Consider the following 15,279-nt stretch of genomic DNA (forward strand, 5'->3'; position numbering starts at 1 on the left):
TGGCAATAAAGAGAAAAAAGTTTCCAATTTAAAATGCTAGAGAATAAAAACAATTTGCCAGTAATGGGAAAAACCTACAGCACCAGGTGTTCCCATGTGGTCTCCCACCCAAGTACTAACCAGGAACAACACTGCTTAGCTTCCAAGATCAGGCGAGATTGGGCGTATCCAATGTGGTATGGCTGTAGATGAAACACAAGCACTTTTTTGCCCTCTTCTACTTCTATAACCAGGTAAGCTAATAAAAAAGTTTCCTAACTATATTGGCTTACTGAAAAAAATCATGTGTTGGTAATGTAAAAAGACCTACAGGACATGATATTAGCAGGTGGTCTCAAATTAAACTACTAAAGAGGCTCAACACTGTTTAGCTGCCAAAAGCAGTTGGAATTGGGCCTAAACAGTGTGGTAAGTTTTTAGGTGATGGCTATTGTTTCTGTTTGACCTCTTCCAAATGTCTGTACTGGCAATAAAGAGAAAAAAGTTTCCAATTTAAAATGCTAGAGAATAAAAACAATTTGCCAGTAATGGGAAAAACCTACAGCACCTGGTGTTCCCATGTGGTCTCCCACCCAAGTACTAACCAGGCCCAACACTGCTTAGCTTCCAAGATCAGACGAGATTGGGCGTATCCAATGTGGTATGGCTGTAGGTGAGATACAGGCACTTTTTTGCCCTCTTCTACTTCTATAACCAGGTAAGCTAATAAAAAAGTGTCCTAACTGTTTTGGCTTACTGAAAAAAATCATGTGTTGGTAATGTAAAAAGACCTACAGGACATGATATAAGCAGGTGGTCTCAAATTAATCTACTAAAGAGGCTCAACACTGTTTAGCTGCCAAAAGCAGTTGGAATTGGGCCGAAAAAGTGTGGTAAGTCTTTAGGTGATGGCTATTGTGTCTGTTTGACCTCTCCCAAATGTCTGTATCGGCAATAAAAAGAAAAAGTTTCCAATTTAAATAGCTAGAGAATAAAAACAATTTGCCAGTAATGGGGAAAAGCCTACAGCACCTGGTGTTCCCATGTGGTCTCCCACCCAAGTACTAACCAGGCCCAACATTGCTTAGCTTCCAAGAACAGATGCGATTGGGCATATCCAATGTGGTATGGATGTAGGTGAGATACAGGCACTATTTTGCCCTCTTCTACTTCTGTAACCAGGTAAGCTAATAAAAAAGTTTCCTAACTGTATTGGCTTACTGAGAAAAATCATGTGTTGGTAATGTAAAAAGACCTACAGGACATGATATTAGCAGGTGGTCTCAAATTAAACTACTAAAGAGGCTCAACATTGTTTAGCTGCCAAAAGCAGTTGGAATCGGGCCTAAACAGTGTGGTAAGTTTTTAGGTGATGGCTATTGTGTCTGTTTGACCTCTTCCAAATGTCTGTACTGGCAATAAAGAGAAAAAAGTTTCCAATTTAAAAAGCTAGAGAATAAAAACAATTTGCCAGTAATGGGAAAAACCTACAGCACCTGGTGTTCCCATGTGGTCTCCCACCCAAGTACTAACCAGGCCCAACACTGCTTAACTTCCAAGATCAGACGAGATTGGGCGTATCCAATGTGGTATGGCTGTAGGTGAAATATAAGCACTTTTTTGCCCTCTTCTACTTCTATAACCAGGTAAGCTAATAAAAAAGTTTCCTAACTGTTTTGGCTTACTGAAAAAAATCATGTGTTGGTAATGTAAAAAGACCTACAGGACATGATATAAGCAGGTGGTCTCAAATTAATCTACTAAAGAGGCTCAACACTGTTTAGCTGCCAAAAGCAGTTGGAATTGGCCGAAAAAGTGTGGTAAGACTTTAGGTGATGGCTATTGTGTCTGTTTGACCTCTCCCAAATGTCTGTATCGGCAATAAAAAGAAAAAGTTTCCAATTTAAATAGCTAGAGAATAAAAACAATTTGCCAGTAATGGGAAAAAGCCTTTAGCACCTGGTGTTCCCATGTGGTCTCCCACCCAAGTACTAAACAGGCCCAACATTGCTTAGCTTCCAAGATCAGACGAGATTGGGCGTATCCAATGTGGTATGGCTGTAGGTGAGATACAGGCACTATTTTGCCCTCTTCTACTTCTATAACCAGGTAAGCTAATAAAAAAGTTTCCTAACTGTATTGGCTTACTGAAAAAAATCATGTGTTGGTAATGTAAAAAGACCTACAGGACATGATATTAGCAGGTGGTCTCAAATTAAACTACTAAAGAGGCTCAACAATGTTTAGCTGCCAAAAGCAGTTGGAATTGGGCCTAAACAGTGTGGTAAGTTTTTAGGTGATGGCTATTGTGTCTGTTTGACCTCTTCCAAATGTCTGTACTGGCAATAAAAAAAAAAGTTTCCAATTTAAATAGCTAGAGAATAAAAAAAATTTGCCAGTAATAAGAAAAAACCTACAGCACCTGGTGTTCCCATGTGGTCTCCCACCCAAGTACTAACCAGGCCCAACACTGCTTAGCTTCCAAGATCAGACGAAATTGGGCGTATCTAATGTGGTATTGCTGTAGGTGAGATACAGGCACTTTTTTGCCCTCTTCTACTTCTATAACCAGGTAAGTTAATAAAAAAGTTTCCTAACTGTTTTGGCTTACTGAAAAAAATCATGTGTTGGTAATGTAAAAAGACCTACAGGACATGATATAAGCAGGTGGTCTCAAATTAAACTACTAAAGAGGCTGAACACTGTTTAGCTGCCAAAAGCAGTTGGAATTGGGCCTAAACAGTGTGGTAAGTTTTTAGGTGATGGCTATTGTGTCTGTTTGACCTCTTCCAAATGTCTGTACTGGCAATAAAAAAAAAGTTTCCAATTTAAATAGCTAGAGAATAAAAACAATTTGCCAGTAATAAGAAAAAAACTACAGCACCTGGTGTTCCCATGTGGTCTCCCACCCAAGTACTAACCAGGCCCAACACTGCTTAGCTTCCAAGATCAGACGAGATTGGGCGTATCTAATGTGGTATTGCTGTAGGTGAGATACAGGCACTTTTTTGCCCTCTTCTACTTCTATAACCAGGTAAGTTAATAAAAAAGTTTCCTAACTGTTTTGGCTTACTGAAAAAAATCATGTGTTGGTAATGTAAAAAGACCTACAGGACATGATATTAGCAGGTGGTCTCAAATTAAACTACTAAAGAGGCTCAACAATGTTTAGCTGCCAAAAGCAGTTGGAATTGGGCCTAAACAGTGTGGTAAGTTTTTAGGTGATGGCTATTGTGTCTGTTTGACCTCTTCCAAATGTCTGTACTGGCAATAAAGAGAAAAAAGTTTCCAATTTAAAAAGCTAGAGAATAAAAACAAATTGCCAGTAATGGGAAAAACCTACAGCACCTGGTGTTCCCATGTGGTCTCCCACCCAAGTACTAACCAGGCCCAACACTGCTTAGCTTCCAAGATCAGACGAGATTGGGCGCATCCAATGTGGTATGGCTGTAGGTGAAATACAACCACTTTTTTGCCCTCTTCTACTTCTATAACCAGGTAAGCTAATAAAAAAGTTTCCTAACTGTTTTGGCTTACTGAAAAAAATCATGTGTTGGTAATGTAAAAAGACCTACAGGACATGATATAAGCAGGTGGTCTCAAATTAATCTACTAAAGAGGCTCAACACTGTTTAGCTGCCAAAAGCAGTTGGAATTGGGCCGAAAAAGTGTGGTAAGTCTTTAGGTGATGGCTATTGTGTCTGTTTGACCTCTCCCAAATGTCTGTATCGGCAATAAAAAGAAAAAGTTTCCAATTTAAATAGCTAGAGAATAAAAACAATTTGCCAGTAATGGGGAAAAGCCTACAGCACCTGGTGTTCCCATGTGGTCTCCCACCCAAGTACTAACCAGGCCCAACATTGCTTAGCTTCCAAGATCAGACGAGATTGGGCATATCCAATGTGGTATGGCTGTAGGTGAGATACAGGCACTATTTTGCCCTCTTCTACTTCTATAACCAGGTAAGCTAATAAAAAAGTTTCCTAACTGTATTGGCTTACTGAGAAAAATCATGTGTTGGTAATGTAAAAAGACATACAGGACATGATATTAGCAGGTGGTCTCAAATTAAACTACTAGAGGCTCAACAATGTTTAGCTGCCAAAAGCAGTTGGAATTGGGCCTAAACAGTGTGGTAAGTTTTTAGGTGATGGCTATTGTGTCTGTTTGACCTCTTCCAAATGTCTGTACTGGCAATAAAGAGAAAAAAGTTTCCAATTTAAAAAGCTAGAGAATAAAAACAAATTGCCAGTAATGGGAAAAACCTACAGCACCTGGTGTTCCCATGTGGTCTCCCACCCAATTACTAACCAGGCCCAACATTGCTTAGCTTCCAAGATCAGACGAGATTGGGCGGATCCAATGTGGTATGGCTGTAGGTGAGATACAAGCACTATTTTGCCCTCTTCTACTTCTATAACCAGGTAAGCTAATAAAAAAGTTTCCTAACTGTATTGGCTTACTGAAAAAAATCATGTGTTGGTAATGTAAAAAGACCTACAGGACATGATATTAGCAGGTGGTCTCAAATTAAACTACTAAAGAGGCTCAACATTGTTTAGCTGCCAAAAGCAGTTGGAATCGGGCCTAAACAGTGTGGTAAGTTTTTAGGTGATGGCTATTGTGTCTGTTTGACCTCTTCCAAATGTCTGTACTGGCAATAAAGAGAAAAAAGTTTCCAATTTAAAAAGCTAGAGAATAAAAACAATTTGCCAGTAATGGGAAAAACCTACAGCACCTGGTGTTCCCATGTGGTCTCCCACCCAAGTACTAACCAGGCCCAAAACTGCTTAACTTCCAAGATCAGACGAGATTGGGCGTATCCAATGTGGTATGGCTGTAGGTGAAATATAAGCACTTTTTTGCCCTCTTCTACTTCTATAACCAGGTAAGCTAATAAAAAAGTTTCCTAACTGTTTTGGCTTACTGAAAAAAATCATGTGTTGGTAATGTAAAAAGACCTACAGGACATGATATAAGCAGGTGGTCTCAAATTAATCTACTAAAGAGGCTCAACACTGTTTAGCTGCCAAAAGCAGTTGGAATTGGCCGAAAAAGTGTGGTAAGTCTTTAGGTGATGGCTATTGTGTCTGTTTGACCTCTCCCAAATGTCTGTATCGGCAATAAAAAGAAAAAGTTTCCAATTTAAATAGCTAGAGAATAAAAACAATTTGCCAGTAATGGGAAAAAGCCTACAGCACCTGGTGTTCCCATGTGGTCTCCCACCCAAGTACTAACCAGGCCCAACATTGCTTAGCTTCCAAGATCAGACGAGATTGGGCGTATCCAATGTGGTATGGCTGTAGGTGAGATACAGGCACTATTTTGCCCTCTTCTACTTCTATAACCAGGTAAGCTAATAAAAAAGTTTCCTAACTGTATTGGCTTACTGAAAAAAATCATGTGTTGGTAATGTAAAAAGACCTACAGGACATGATATTAGCAGGTGGTCTCAAATTAAACTACTAAAGAGGCTCAACAATGTTTAGCTGCCAAAAGCAGTTGGAATTGGGCCTAAACAGTGTGGTAAGTTTTTAGGTGATGGCTATTGTGTCTGTTTGACCTCTTCCAAATGTCTGTACTGGCAATAAAAAAAAAAGTTTCCAATTTAAATAGCTAGAGAATAAAAAAAATTTGCCAGTAATAAGAAAAAACCTACAGCACCTGGTGTTCCCATGTGGTCTCCCACCCAAGTACTAACCAGGCCCAACACTGCTTAGCTTCCAAGATCAGACGAAATTGGGCATATCTAATGTGGTATTGCTGTAGGTGAGATACAGGCACTTTTTTGCCCTCTTCTACTTCTATAACCAGGTAAGTTAATAAAAAAGTTTCCTAACTGTTTTGGCTTACTGAAAAAAATCATGTGTTGGTAATGTAAAAAGACCTACAGGACATGATATAAGCAGGTGGTCTCAAATTAAACTACTAAAGAGGCTCAACACTGTTTAGCTGCCAAAAGCAGTTGGAATTGGGCCTAAACAGTGTGGTAAGTTTTTAGGTGATGGCTATTGTGTCTGTTTGACCTCTTCCAAATGTCTGTACTGGCAATAAAAAAAAAGTTTCCAATTTAAATAGCTAGAGAATAAAAACAATTTGCCAGTAATAAGAAAAAACCTACAGCACCTGGTGTTCCCATGTGGTCTCCCACCCAAGTACTAACCAGGCCCAACACTGCTTAGCTTCCAAGATCAGACGAGATTGGGCGTATCTAATGTGGTATTGCTGTAGGTGAGATACAGGCACTTTTTTGCCCTCTTCTACTTCTATAACCAGGTAAGTTAATAAAAAAGTTTCCTAACTTTTTTGGCTTACTGAAAAAAATCATGTGTTGGTAATGTAAAAAGACCTACAGGACATGATATTAGCAGGTGGTCTCAAATTAAACTACTAAAGAGGCTCAACAATGTTTAGCTGCCAAAAGCAGTTGGAATTGGGCCTAAACAGTGTGGTAAGTTTTTAGGTGATGGCTATTGTGTCTGTTTGACCTCTTCCAAATGTCTGTACTGGCAATAAAGAGAAAAAAGTTTCCAATTTAAAAAGCTAGAGAATAAAAACAAATTGCCAGTAATGGGAAAAACCTACAGCACCTGGTGTTCCCATGTGGTCTCCCACCCAAGTACTAACCAGGCCCAACACTGCTTAGCTTCCAAGATCAGACGAGATTGGGCGCATCCAATGTGGTATGGCTGTAGGTGAAATACAAGCACTTTTTTGCCCTCTTCTACTTCTATAACCAGGTAAGCTAATAAAAAAGTTTCCTAACTGTTTTGGCTTACTGAAAAAAATCATGTATTGGTAATGTAAAAAGACCTACAGGACATGATATAAGCAGGTGGTCTCAAATTATTCTACTAAAGAGGCTCAACACTGTTTAGCTGCCAAAAGCAGTTGGAATTGGGCCGAAAAAGTGTGGTAAGTCTTTAGGTGATGGCTATTGTGTCTGTTTGACCTCTCCCAAATGTCTGTATCGGCAATAAAAAGAAAAAGTTTCCAATTTAAATAGCTAGAGAATAAAAACAATTTGCCAGTAATGGGAAAAAGCCTACAGCACCTGGTGTTCCCATGTGGTCTCCCACCCAAGTACTAACCAGGCCCAACATTGCTTAGCTTCCAAGATCAGATGAGATTGGGCGTATCCAATGTGGTATGGCTGTAGGTGAGATACAGGCACTATTTTGCCCTCTTCTACTTCTATAACCAGGTAAGCTAATAAAAAAGTTTCCTAACTGTATTGGCTTACTGAAAAAAATCATGTGTTGGTAATGTAAAAAGACCTACAGGACATGATATTAGCAGGTGGTCTCAAATTAAACTACTAGAGGCTCAACAATGTTTAGCTGCCAAAAGCAGTTGGAATTGGGCCTAAACAGTGTGGTAAGTTTTTAGGTGATGGCTATTGTGTCTGTTTGACCTCTTCCAAATGTCTGTACTGGCAATAAAAAAAAAGTTTCCAATTTAAATAGCTAGAGAATAAAAACAATTTGCCAGTAATAAGAAAAAACCTACAGCACCTGGTGTTCCCATGTGGTCTCCCACCCAAGTACTAACCAGGCCCAACACTGCTTAGCTTCCAAGATCAGACGAGATTGGGCGTATCTAATGTGGTATTGCTGTAGTTGAGATACAGGCACTTTTTTGCCCTCTTCTACTTCTATAACCAGGTAAGTTAATAAAAAAGTTTCCTAACTGTTTTGGCTTACTGAAAAAAATCATGTGTTGGTAATGTAAAAAGACGTACAGGACATGATATTAGCAGGTGGTCTCAAATTAAACTACTAATGAGGCTCAACAATGTTTACCTGCCAAAAGCAGTTGGAATTGGGCCTAAACAGTGTGGTAAGTTTTTAGGTGATGGCTATTGTGTCTGTTTGACCTCTTCCAAATGTCTGTACTGGCAATAAAGAGAAAAAAGTTTCCAATTTAAAAAGCTAGAGAATAAAAACAATTTGCCAGTAATGGGAAAAACCTACAGCACCTGGTGTTCCCATGTGGTCTCCCACCCAAGTACTAACCAGGCCCAACACTGCTTAGCTTCCAAGATCAGACGAGATTGGGCGCATCCAATGTGGTATGGCTGTAGGTGAAATACAAGCACTTTTTTGCCCTCTTCTACTTCTATAACCAGGTAAGCTAATAAAAAAGTTTCCTAACTGTTTTGGCTTACTGAAAAAAATCATGTATTGGTAATGTAAAAAGACCTACAGGACATGATATAAGCAGGTGGTCTCAAATTATTCTACTAAAGAGGCTCAACACTGTTTAGCTGCCAAAAGCAGTTGGAATTGGGCCGAAAAAGTGTGGTAAGTCTTTAGGTGATGGCTATTGTGTCTGTTTGACCTCTCCCAAATGTCTGTATCGGCAATAAAAAGAAAAAGTTTCCAATTTAAATAGCTAGAGAATAAAAACAATTTGCCAGTAATGGGAAAAAGCCTACAGCACCTGGTGTTCCCATGTGGTCTCCCACCCAAGTACTAACCAGGCCCAACATTGCTTAGCTTCCAAGATCAGACGAGATTGGGCGTATCCAATGTGGTATGGCTGTAGGTGAGATACAGGCATTATTTTGTCCTCTTCTACTTCTATAACCAGGTAAGCTAATAAAAAAGTTTCCTAACTGTATTGGCTTACTGAAAAAAATCATGTGTTGGTAATGTAAAAAGACCTACAGGACATGATATTAGCAGGTGGTCTCAAATTAAACTACTAGAGGCTCAACAATGTTTAGCTGCCAAAAGCAGTTGGAATTGGGCCTAAACAGTGTGGTAAGTTTTTAGGTGATGGCTATTGTGTCTGTTTGACCTCTTCCAAATGTCTGTACTGGCAATAAAAAAAAAGTTTCCAATTTAAATAGCTAGAGAATAAAAACAATTTGCCAGTAATAAGAAAAAACCTACAGCACCTGGTGTTCCCATGTGGTCTCCCACCCAAGTACTAACCAGGCCCAACACTGCTTAGCTTCCAAGATCAGACGAGATTGGGCGTATCTAATGTGGTATTGCTGTAGTTGAGATACAGGCACTTTTTTGCCCTCTTCTACTTCTATAACCAGGTAAGTTAATAAAAAAGTTTCCTAACTGTTTTGGCTTACTGAAAAAAATCATGTGTTGGTAATGTAAAAAGACGTACAGGACATGATATTAGCAGGTGGTCTCAAATTAAACTACTAATGAGGCTCAACAATGTTTACCTGCCAAAAGCAGTTGGAATTGGGCCTAAACAGTGTGGTAAGTTTTTAGGTGATGGCTATTGTGTCTGTTTGACCTCTTCAAAATGTCTGTACTGGCAATAAAGAGAAAAAAAGTTTCCAATTTAAAAAGCTAGAGAATAAAAACAATTTGCCAGTAATGGGAAAAACCTACAGCACCTGGTGTTCCCATGTGGTCTCCCACCGAAGTACTAACCAGGCCCAACACTGCTTAGCTTCCAAGATCAGATGAGATTGGGCGTATCCAATGTGGTATGGCTGTAGGTGAGATACAGGCACTTTTTTGCCCTCTTCTACTTCTATAACCAGGTAAGCTAATAAAAAAGTGTCCTAACTGTTTTGGCTTACTGAAAAAAATCATGTGTTGGTAATGTAAAAAAACCTACAGGAAATTTTATAAGCAGATGGTCTCAAATTAAACTACTAAAGAGGCTCAACACTGTTTAGCTGCCAAAAGCAGTTGGAATTGGGCCTAAACAGTGTGGTAAGTTTTTAGGTGATGGCTATTGTGTCTGTTTGACCTCTTCCAAATGTCTGTACTGGCAATAAAGAGAAAAAAGTTTCCAATTTAAAAAGCTAGAGAATAAAAACAATTTGCCAGTAATGGGAAAAACCTACAGCACCTGGTGTTCCCATGTGGTCTCCCACCCAAGTACTAACCAGGCCCAACACTGCTTAGCTTCCAAGATCAGATGAGATTGGGCGTATCCAATGTGGTATGGCTGTAGGTGAAATACAAGCACTTTTTTGCCCTCTTCTACTTCTATAACCAGGTAAGCTAATAAAAAAGTTTCCTAACTGTTTTGGCTTACTGAATAAAATCATGTGTTGGTAATGTAAAAAGACCTACAGGACATGATATAAGCAGGTGGTCTCAAATTAAACTACTAAAGAGGCTCAACACTGTTTAGCTGCCAAAAGCAGTTGGAATTGGGCCGAAACAGTGTGGTAAGTCTTTAGGTGATGCCTATTGTGTCTGTTTGACCTCTCCCAAATGTCTGTGTCGGCAATAAAAAGAAAAAGTTTCCAATTTAAATAGCTAGAGAATAAAAACAATTTGCCAGTAATGGGAAAAAGCCTACAGCACCTGGTGTTCCCATGTGGTCTACCACCCAAGTACTAACCAGGCCCAACATTGCTTAGCTTCCAAGATCAGACGAGATTGGGCGTATCCAATGTGGTATGGCTGTAGGTGAGATATCTGCACTATTTTGCCCTCTTCTACTTCTATAACCAGGTAAGCTAATAAAAAAGTTTCCTAATTGTATTGGCTTACTGAAAAAAATCATGTGTTGGTAATGTAAAAAGACCTACAGGACATGATATTAGCAGGTGGTCTCAAATTAAACTACTAAAGAGGCTCAACAATGTTTAGCTGCCAAAAGCAGTTGAAATTGGGCCTAAACAGTGTGGTAAGTTTTTAGGTGATGGCTATATTGTCTGTTTGACCTCTTCCAAATGCCTGTACTGGCAATAAAGAGAAAAAAGTTTCCAATTTAAAAAGCTAGAGAATAAAAACAATTTGCCAGTAATGGGAAAAACCTACAGCACCTGGTGTTCCCATGTGGTCTCCCACCCAAGTACTAACCAGGCCCAACACTGCTTAGCTTCCAAGATCAGACGAGATTGGGCGCATCCAATGTGGTATGGCTGTAGGTGAAATACAAGCACTTTTTTGCCCTCTTCTACTTCTATAACCAGGTAAGCTAATAAAAAAGTTTCCTAACTGTTTTGGCTTACTGAAAAAAATCATGTATTGGTAATGTAAAAAGACCTACAGGACATGATATAAGCAGGTGGTCTCAAATTATTCTACTAAAGAGGCTCAACACTGTTTAGCTGCCAAAAGCAGTTGGAATTGGGCCGAAAAAGTGTGGTAAGTCTTTAGGTGATGGCTATTGTGTCTGTTTGACCTCTCCCAAATGTCTGTATCGGCAATAAAAAGAAAAAGTTTCCAATTTAAATAGCTAGAGAATAAAAACAATTTGCCAGTAATGGGAAAAAGCCTACAGCACCTGGTGTTCCCATGTGGTCTCCCACCCAAGTACTAACCAGGCCCAACATTGCTTAGCTTCCAAGATCAGACGAGATTGGGCGTATCCAATGTGGTATGGCTGTAGGTGAGATACAGGCACTATTTTGCCCTCTTCTACTTCTATAACCAGGTAAGCTAATAAAAAAGTTTCCTAACTGTATTGGCTTACTGAAAAAAATCATGTGTTGGTAATGTAAAAAGACCTACAGGACATGATATTAGCAGGTGGTCTCAAATTAAACTACTAGAGGCTCAACAATGTTTAGCTGCCAAAAGCAGTTGGAATTGGGCCTAAACAGTGTGGTAAGTTTTTAGGTGATGGCTATTGTGTCTGTTTGACCTCTTCCAAATGTCTGTACTGGCAATAAAAAAAAAGTTTCCAATTTAAATAGCTAGAGAATAAAAACAATTTGCCAGTAATAAGAAAAAACCTACAGCACCTGGTGTTCCCATGTGGTCTCCCACCCAAGTACTAACCAGGCCCAACACTGCTTAGCTTCCAAGATCAGACGAGATTGGGCGTATCTAATGTGGTATTGCTGTAGTTGAGATACAGGCACTTTTTTGCCCTCTTCTACTTCTATAACCAGGTAAGTTAATAAAAAAGTTTCCTAACTGTTTTGGCTTACTGAAAAAAATCATGTGTTGGTAATGTAAAAAGACGTACAGGACATGATATTAGCAGGTGGTCTCAAATTAAACTACTAATGAGGCTCAACAATGTTTACCTGCCAAAAGCAGTTGGAATTGGGCCTAAACAGTGTGGTAAGTTTTTAGGTGATGGCTATTGTGTCTGTTTGACCTCTTCCAAATGTCTGTACTGGCAATAAAGAGAAAAAAAGTTTCCAATTTAAAAAGCTAGAGAATAAAAACAATTTGCCAGTAATGGGAAAAACCTACAGCACCTGGTGTTCCCATGTGGTCTCCCACCCAAGTACTAACCAGGCCCAACACTGCTTAGCTTCCAAGATCAGATGAGATTGGGCGTATCCAATGTGGTATGGCTGTAGGTGAGATACAGGCACTTTTTTGCCCTCTTCTACTTCTATAACCAGGTAAGCTAATAAAAAAGTGTCCTAACTGTTTTGGCTTACTGAAAAAAATCATGTGTTGGTAATGTAAAAAAACCTACAGGAAATTTTATAAGCAGATGGTCTCAAATTAAACTACTAAAGAGGCTCAACACTGTTTAGCTGCCAAAAGCAGTTGGAATTGGGCCTAAACAGTGTGGTAAGTTTTTAGGTGATGGCTATTGTGTCTGTTTGACCTCTTCCAAATGTCTGTACTGGCAATAAAGAGAAAAAAGTTTCCAATTTAAAAAGCTAGAGAATAAAAACAATTTGCCAGTAATGGGAAAAACCTACAGCACCTGGTGTTCCCATGTGGTCTCCCACCCAAGTACTAACCAGGCCCAACACTGCTTAGCTTCCAAGATCAGATGAGATTGGGCGTATCCAATGTGGTATGGCTGTAGGTGAAATACAAGCACTTTTTTGCCCTCTTCTACTTCTATAACCAGGTAAGCTAATAAAAAAGTTTCCTAACTGTTTTGGCTTACTGAATAAAATCATGTGTTGGTAATGTAAAAAGACCTACAGGACATGATATAAGCAGGTGGTCTCAAATTAAACTACTAAAGAGGCTCAACACTGTTTAGCTGCCAAAAGCAGTTGGAATTGGGCCGAAACAGTGTGGTAAGTCTTTAGGTGATGCCTATTGTGTCTGTTTGACCTCTCCCAAATGTCTGTGTCGGCAATAAAAAGAAAAAGTTTCCAATTTAAATAGCTAGAGAATAAAAACAATTTGCCAGTAATGGGAAAAAGCCTACAGCACCTGGTGTTCCCATGTGGTCTACCACCCAAGTACTAACCAGGCCCAACATTGCTTAGCTTCCAAGATCAGACGAGATTGGGCGTATCCAATGTGGTATGGCTGTAGGTGAGATATCTGCACTATTTTGCCCTCTTCTACTTCTATAACCAGGTAAGCTAATAAAAAAGTTTCCTAATTGTATTGGCTTACTGAAAAAAATCATGTGTTGGTAATGTAAAAAGACCTACAGGACATGATATTAGCAGGTGGTCTCAAATTAAACTACTAAAGAGGCTCAACAATGTTTAGCTGCCAAAAGCAGTTGAAATTGGGCCTAAACAGTGTGGTAAGTTTTTAGGTGATGGCTATATTGTCTGTTTGACCTCTTCCAAATGCCTGTACTGGCAATAAAGAGAAAAAAGTTTCCAATTTAAAAAGCTAGAGAATAAAAACAATTTGCCAGTAATGGGAAAAACCTACAGCACCTGGTGTTCCCATGTGGTCTCCCACCCAAGTACTAACCAGGCCCAACACTGCTTAGCTTCCAAGATCTGACGAGATTGGGCGCATCCAATGTGGTATGGCTGTAGGTGAAATACAAGCACTTTTTTGCCCTCTTCTACTTCTATAACCAGGTAAGCTAATAAAAAAGTTTCCTAACTGTTTTGGCTTACTGAAAAAAATCATGTATTGGTAATGTAAAAAGACCTACAGGACATGATATAAGCAGGTGGTCTCAAATTATTCTACTAAAGAGGCTCAACACTGTTTAGCTGCCAAAAGCAGTTGGAATTGGGCCGAAAAAGTGTGGTAAGTCTTTAGGTGATGGCTATTGTGTCTGTTTGACCTCTCCCAAATGTCTGTATCGGCAATAAAAAGAAAAAGTTTCCAATTTAAATAGCTAGAGAATAAAAACAATTTGCCAGTAATGGGAAAAAGCCTACAGCACCTGGTGTTCCCATGTGGTCTCCCACCCAAGTACTAACCAGGCCCAACATTGCTTAGCTTCCAAGATCAGACGAGATTGGGCGTATCCAATGTGGTATGGCTGTAGGTGAGATACAGGCACTATTTTGCCCTCTTCTACTTCTATAACCAGGTAAGCTAATAAAAAAGTTTCCTAACTGTATTGGCTTACTGAAAAAAATCATGTGTTGGTAATGTAAAAAGACCTACAGGACATGATATTAGCAGGTGGTCTCAAATTAAACTACTAGAGGCTCAACAATGTTTAGCTGCCAAAAGCAGTTGGAATTGGGCCTAAACAGTGTGGTAAGTTTTTAGGTGATGGCTATTGTGTCTGTTTGACCTCTTCCAAATGTCTGTACTGGCAATAAAAAAAAAGTTTCCAATTTAAATAGCTAGAGAATAAAAACAATTTGCCAGTAATAAGAAAAAACCTACAGCACCTGGTGTTCCCATGTGGTCTCCCACCCAAGTACTAACCAGGCCCAACACTGCTTAGCTTCCAAGATCAGACGAGATTGGGCGTATCTAATGTGGTATTGCTGTAGTTGAGATACAGGCACTTTTTTGCCCTCTTCTACTTCTATAACCAGGTAAGTTAATAAAAAAGTTTCCTAACTGTTTTGGCTTACTGAAAAAAATCATGTGTTGGTAATGTAAAAAGACGTACAGGACATGATATTAGCAGGTGGTCTCAAATTAAACTACTAATGAGGCTCAACAATGTTTACCTGCCAAAAGCAGTTGGAATTGGGCCTAAACAGTGTGGTAAGTTTTTAGGTGATGGCTATTGTGTCTGTTTGACCTCTTCCAAATGTCTGTACTGGCAATAAAAAGAAAAAAAGTTTCCAATTTAAAAAGCTAGAGAATAAAAACAATTTGCCACTAATGGGAAAAACCTACAGCACCTGGTGTTCCCATGTGGTCTCCCACCCAAGTACTAACCAGGCCCAACACTGCTTAGCTTCCAAGATCAGATGAGATTGGGCGTATCCAATGTGGTATGGCTGTAGGTGAGATACAGGCACTTTTTTGCCCTCTTCTACTTCTATAACCAGGTAAGCTAATAAAAAAGTGTCCTAACTGTTTTGGCTTACTGAAAAAAATCATGTGTTGGTAATGTAAAAAAAACTACAGGAAATTTTATAAGCAGATGGTCTCAAATTAAACTACTAAAGAGGCTCAACACTGTTTAGCTGCCAAAAGCAGTTGGAATTGGGCCTAAACAGTGTGGTAAGTTTTTAGGTGATGGCTATTGTGTCTGTTTGACCTCTTCCAA

General features: G+C 39.3%; 32 non-coding genes and 1 pseudogene across 32 annotated transcripts; all 33 read right to left on the reverse strand.

Moving 5' to 3' along the window:
- Window positions 1-71: 71 nt before the first annotated feature.
- LOC146028013 (5S ribosomal RNA) lies at window positions 72-190 on the reverse strand (annotated as a pseudogene).
- A 345-nt stretch (window positions 191-535) lies between these two features.
- On the reverse strand, window positions 536-654 carry LOC146032477 (5S ribosomal RNA). Its single transcript, XR_014457909.1, has one exon. It is a non-coding gene; the product is annotated as a 5S ribosomal RNA (ribosomal RNA).
- Window positions 655-999: 345 nt separating this feature from the next.
- LOC146035111 (5S ribosomal RNA) lies at window positions 1,000-1,118 on the reverse strand. The gene has a single exon (XR_014460515.1). It is a non-coding gene; the product is annotated as a 5S ribosomal RNA (ribosomal RNA).
- A 345-nt stretch (window positions 1,119-1,463) lies between these two features.
- LOC146030446 (5S ribosomal RNA) lies at window positions 1,464-1,582 on the reverse strand. The gene has a single exon (XR_014455940.1). It is a non-coding gene; the product is annotated as a 5S ribosomal RNA (ribosomal RNA).
- A 344-nt stretch (window positions 1,583-1,926) lies between these two features.
- Window positions 1,927-2,045, reverse strand: LOC146035043 (5S ribosomal RNA). The gene has a single exon (XR_014460446.1). It is a non-coding gene; the product is annotated as a 5S ribosomal RNA (ribosomal RNA).
- A 344-nt stretch (window positions 2,046-2,389) lies between these two features.
- LOC146034086 (5S ribosomal RNA) lies at window positions 2,390-2,508 on the reverse strand. The gene has a single exon (XR_014459492.1). It is a non-coding gene; the product is annotated as a 5S ribosomal RNA (ribosomal RNA).
- A 343-nt stretch (window positions 2,509-2,851) lies between these two features.
- On the reverse strand, window positions 2,852-2,970 carry LOC146033901 (5S ribosomal RNA). The gene has a single exon (XR_014459310.1). It is a non-coding gene; the product is annotated as a 5S ribosomal RNA (ribosomal RNA).
- A 345-nt stretch (window positions 2,971-3,315) lies between these two features.
- LOC146031562 (5S ribosomal RNA) lies at window positions 3,316-3,434 on the reverse strand. The gene has a single exon (XR_014457026.1). It is a non-coding gene; the product is annotated as a 5S ribosomal RNA (ribosomal RNA).
- A 345-nt stretch (window positions 3,435-3,779) lies between these two features.
- On the reverse strand, window positions 3,780-3,898 carry LOC146031325 (5S ribosomal RNA). The gene has a single exon (XR_014456793.1). It is a non-coding gene; the product is annotated as a 5S ribosomal RNA (ribosomal RNA).
- A 343-nt stretch (window positions 3,899-4,241) lies between these two features.
- LOC146032608 (5S ribosomal RNA) lies at window positions 4,242-4,360 on the reverse strand. The gene has a single exon (XR_014458035.1). It is a non-coding gene; the product is annotated as a 5S ribosomal RNA (ribosomal RNA).
- Window positions 4,361-4,705: 345 nt separating this feature from the next.
- Window positions 4,706-4,824, reverse strand: LOC146031516 (5S ribosomal RNA). Its single transcript, XR_014456981.1, has one exon. It is a non-coding gene; the product is annotated as a 5S ribosomal RNA (ribosomal RNA).
- Window positions 4,825-5,168: 344 nt separating this feature from the next.
- On the reverse strand, window positions 5,169-5,287 carry LOC146030450 (5S ribosomal RNA). The gene has a single exon (XR_014455944.1). It is a non-coding gene; the product is annotated as a 5S ribosomal RNA (ribosomal RNA).
- A 344-nt stretch (window positions 5,288-5,631) lies between these two features.
- LOC146034850 (5S ribosomal RNA) lies at window positions 5,632-5,750 on the reverse strand. Its single transcript, XR_014460254.1, has one exon. It is a non-coding gene; the product is annotated as a 5S ribosomal RNA (ribosomal RNA).
- Window positions 5,751-6,093: 343 nt separating this feature from the next.
- LOC146032957 (5S ribosomal RNA) lies at window positions 6,094-6,212 on the reverse strand. The gene has a single exon (XR_014458367.1). It is a non-coding gene; the product is annotated as a 5S ribosomal RNA (ribosomal RNA).
- A 345-nt stretch (window positions 6,213-6,557) lies between these two features.
- LOC146031574 (5S ribosomal RNA) lies at window positions 6,558-6,676 on the reverse strand. The gene has a single exon (XR_014457038.1). It is a non-coding gene; the product is annotated as a 5S ribosomal RNA (ribosomal RNA).
- A 345-nt stretch (window positions 6,677-7,021) lies between these two features.
- Window positions 7,022-7,140, reverse strand: LOC146031871 (5S ribosomal RNA). The gene has a single exon (XR_014457324.1). It is a non-coding gene; the product is annotated as a 5S ribosomal RNA (ribosomal RNA).
- A 341-nt stretch (window positions 7,141-7,481) lies between these two features.
- Window positions 7,482-7,600, reverse strand: LOC146034137 (5S ribosomal RNA). Its single transcript, XR_014459543.1, has one exon. It is a non-coding gene; the product is annotated as a 5S ribosomal RNA (ribosomal RNA).
- Window positions 7,601-7,945: 345 nt separating this feature from the next.
- On the reverse strand, window positions 7,946-8,064 carry LOC146031586 (5S ribosomal RNA). Its single transcript, XR_014457049.1, has one exon. It is a non-coding gene; the product is annotated as a 5S ribosomal RNA (ribosomal RNA).
- A 345-nt stretch (window positions 8,065-8,409) lies between these two features.
- On the reverse strand, window positions 8,410-8,528 carry LOC146030451 (5S ribosomal RNA). The gene has a single exon (XR_014455945.1). It is a non-coding gene; the product is annotated as a 5S ribosomal RNA (ribosomal RNA).
- A 341-nt stretch (window positions 8,529-8,869) lies between these two features.
- On the reverse strand, window positions 8,870-8,988 carry LOC146034139 (5S ribosomal RNA). Its single transcript, XR_014459545.1, has one exon. It is a non-coding gene; the product is annotated as a 5S ribosomal RNA (ribosomal RNA).
- Window positions 8,989-9,334: 346 nt separating this feature from the next.
- LOC146032157 (5S ribosomal RNA) lies at window positions 9,335-9,453 on the reverse strand. Its single transcript, XR_014457601.1, has one exon. It is a non-coding gene; the product is annotated as a 5S ribosomal RNA (ribosomal RNA).
- A 345-nt stretch (window positions 9,454-9,798) lies between these two features.
- On the reverse strand, window positions 9,799-9,917 carry LOC146030529 (5S ribosomal RNA). The gene has a single exon (XR_014456019.1). It is a non-coding gene; the product is annotated as a 5S ribosomal RNA (ribosomal RNA).
- A 345-nt stretch (window positions 9,918-10,262) lies between these two features.
- Window positions 10,263-10,381, reverse strand: LOC146031767 (5S ribosomal RNA). The gene has a single exon (XR_014457224.1). It is a non-coding gene; the product is annotated as a 5S ribosomal RNA (ribosomal RNA).
- Window positions 10,382-10,726: 345 nt separating this feature from the next.
- On the reverse strand, window positions 10,727-10,845 carry LOC146031598 (5S ribosomal RNA). Its single transcript, XR_014457061.1, has one exon. It is a non-coding gene; the product is annotated as a 5S ribosomal RNA (ribosomal RNA).
- A 345-nt stretch (window positions 10,846-11,190) lies between these two features.
- On the reverse strand, window positions 11,191-11,309 carry LOC146030452 (5S ribosomal RNA). The gene has a single exon (XR_014455946.1). It is a non-coding gene; the product is annotated as a 5S ribosomal RNA (ribosomal RNA).
- A 341-nt stretch (window positions 11,310-11,650) lies between these two features.
- LOC146034140 (5S ribosomal RNA) lies at window positions 11,651-11,769 on the reverse strand. The gene has a single exon (XR_014459546.1). It is a non-coding gene; the product is annotated as a 5S ribosomal RNA (ribosomal RNA).
- Window positions 11,770-12,115: 346 nt separating this feature from the next.
- Window positions 12,116-12,234, reverse strand: LOC146030540 (5S ribosomal RNA). The gene has a single exon (XR_014456031.1). It is a non-coding gene; the product is annotated as a 5S ribosomal RNA (ribosomal RNA).
- A 345-nt stretch (window positions 12,235-12,579) lies between these two features.
- LOC146030553 (5S ribosomal RNA) lies at window positions 12,580-12,698 on the reverse strand. Its single transcript, XR_014456043.1, has one exon. It is a non-coding gene; the product is annotated as a 5S ribosomal RNA (ribosomal RNA).
- Window positions 12,699-13,043: 345 nt separating this feature from the next.
- Window positions 13,044-13,162, reverse strand: LOC146031768 (5S ribosomal RNA). The gene has a single exon (XR_014457225.1). It is a non-coding gene; the product is annotated as a 5S ribosomal RNA (ribosomal RNA).
- A 345-nt stretch (window positions 13,163-13,507) lies between these two features.
- LOC146031374 (5S ribosomal RNA) lies at window positions 13,508-13,626 on the reverse strand. Its single transcript, XR_014456842.1, has one exon. It is a non-coding gene; the product is annotated as a 5S ribosomal RNA (ribosomal RNA).
- A 345-nt stretch (window positions 13,627-13,971) lies between these two features.
- LOC146030453 (5S ribosomal RNA) lies at window positions 13,972-14,090 on the reverse strand. The gene has a single exon (XR_014455947.1). It is a non-coding gene; the product is annotated as a 5S ribosomal RNA (ribosomal RNA).
- A 341-nt stretch (window positions 14,091-14,431) lies between these two features.
- Window positions 14,432-14,550, reverse strand: LOC146034141 (5S ribosomal RNA). Its single transcript, XR_014459547.1, has one exon. It is a non-coding gene; the product is annotated as a 5S ribosomal RNA (ribosomal RNA).
- A 346-nt stretch (window positions 14,551-14,896) lies between these two features.
- Window positions 14,897-15,015, reverse strand: LOC146030565 (5S ribosomal RNA). Its single transcript, XR_014456055.1, has one exon. It is a non-coding gene; the product is annotated as a 5S ribosomal RNA (ribosomal RNA).
- Window positions 15,016-15,279: the final 264 nt, after the last annotated feature.

The sequence above is a fragment of the Crinia signifera genome, chromosome 8 (genome assembly GCF_055691185.1).
Source record: "Crinia signifera chromosome 8, ASM5569118v1, whole genome shotgun sequence".
Classification (NCBI taxonomy): Eukaryota; Metazoa; Chordata; class Amphibia; order Anura; family Myobatrachidae; genus Crinia; species Crinia signifera.